Here is a 2,500-nt window from a genome sequence, read left to right as displayed (position 1 = left end):
AGTCTGTTCAACATTGAATTTTTTAGACAAATTCAAATAGAATTACAGGAAAGAAAATGTTTGTAGATTGTAGCCAAATTCTAGTTAACTTGCTCCTATTTGATTAAAAAAATATAATCTAAGAAAAATTTCAGGAAAAAGATATTAAAAGGAACTATGACTAAAAAGTGAATATTGGAAAGGAAAATATAGATAATGAAATAACACCGTGAACAGTATCTACACATCATCACGAGCCAACGAGACTTTACTGAGATGGAGAGCAACAGTAAAACTTCATGAAGTAAAAAGGTTTAGTGAAACGAGAGCCAGGAAGCAGCAAGACCTTCACGTACAAAAAGCTAGCAATCATTTATATCATATTCCCATAGAACTCGTCGACACGTGGAAAACACAGGAATTAAATATTTGACAAATATCATCAACACATTGATTCCTGAAAAGAATAAACTTCGGATTCTGTGAAGGAAAGGTAGAATAGATTTCACCCAACAAATATTGTTTTATGGAGGTTTTCTAAAACAGAGACGCTGAGTAAAAGCAGAGTGAAAATTAGAGAGAAAAGCACAAAAGGAAAGTTCTGTTCTTGATCCAAGAAGTGTTGACACAAATGTATTTAGGTAGACAATGAAAACGTTAGTCGTTAGCCTATTTGAAATTATGAACGACTTGTTTCATTGTTCTGCTTGTAGCCACGACACCTCATTTTACCTTTATTTTATTCAGGTAATAGAGACCCTTTCCATATAAGAATACACATGCACATCCACACACTCACACACACATACACACACACACACACACACACACACACACACACACACACACACACACACACACACACACACACACACATATATATATATATATATATATATACATATATATATATATACATATATATATACATATATATATATATATACATATAATTATATATATATGTATATACATATAATGTATATATATGTGTATATATATAAACACAGTCTGATGTGTGTGTGTGTGTGTGTTTGTGTGTGTGTGTGTGTGTGTGTGTGTATATAACGTGAAAACCACAGAGCAGAGAAGAGAGTGCTTTTTAAGTAGCATTCTTGACATGAATAGGGGAATATTGGGAAATCTCACTACCCTATAGTGCTTACTCAGCTCACTCGATACGTGGGGTCATAAGTTTAGTCAAAAGACATTTGTCTCTTGACCCCACATATCGCGAGAGAGCTGATTAAGCAATATAGGGCAGTGAGCTTTCCCATCGTTCCCTCATTTTTGTCAAGGGTGCTACGTAAATAGCACTCTTCTCTCCCTGCTCTGTATCTACTAAAGAGGATTGCAGTTTGCAATCGAAATATATAGATTCCCTGTATTTATATATATATATATATATATATATATATATATATATGTATATATATATACATATATATATGTATATATATATATATATATGTATATATATATGTATATGTATATATATATATATTATATATATATGAATATATATGTATATATATATATATATATATATATATATATGTGTGTGTGTGTGTAAGTTTTCGATATCATTATACAAGTCCATTTCAGTCGGCTTAAAGTTAACTATTCTATATAAACAAATGAACTAGGTTCGCTTTAGTTATTTACCATAATACATTGTGCTATCAGATATTCCAGGTTGTATTAATCGAATGATTCTATTTCCTGCAAGACTTGGTTCCTCACCAACAAGATGAATATACATAAACAAAAAGAAAATTTAGAGAGGACCGAATATGGTGAAGGGAATTAATCTTCCAGATAACAATGAATTAATCAATTAATTGCTGTTTAACATATTCGTAAAATATATTGAGATTTTTCATTGATACTAGATACGTAGTACATTTATCTCCAGAATTTGACAAGTTCTTATGGTCACAGAAGGTATAATTGTTTTGTGCATGGTTGTTTTTTCTCTTTGTGGAAAGGAATATCAATAAAATTGTCTTATAACAGTTAAAAAGAAATGAGTTTATGTTTGATTTTTGAATCTATTCCTGTTCGTAGTTTCATTTTTTAAATCATGCACAAACACTAATTGTAAAAGAGATATTGAAATATAATAAATTTCAGAGTGAGTTTTCTGCTTCCAAATGTTATCAAATTGGCTGCCACAATTGAATTTGTTGAAAATATTAATAAATCGGATTTAGGAAACTTCAATGGGACTATGAAACTCCCTTTGATTCTGGGCTGGACAAAATATACTCTATATCAATCCAATCCCTTTCATGTCTCAGTCATTAGCTGAGTGAAATCATCTGACATTTCTTGTGATATTTCAAAATGCATCACATTTTTTCAAAGGTATTAATGGAATTCAGGAGTACTTTGTACCCTGATCATGTTTTCAATATAAAAAATGTGGGACACCTGTGTAGTAGAAGGTTTTAAATAAAATTACATCCTCTTTATTAAGAGTGTGAACAAGGCTTTTGTTGCCGAATATTTTATGTATGTT

This window comes from Oratosquilla oratoria, chromosome 14 (genome assembly GCF_046742065.1).
Source record: "Oratosquilla oratoria isolate Oo_2021 chromosome 14, ASM4674206v1, whole genome shotgun sequence".
In the NCBI taxonomy this organism is placed as follows: Eukaryota; Metazoa; Arthropoda; class Malacostraca; order Stomatopoda; family Squillidae; genus Oratosquilla; species Oratosquilla oratoria.
This window is presented reverse-complemented; position numbering follows the sequence as displayed.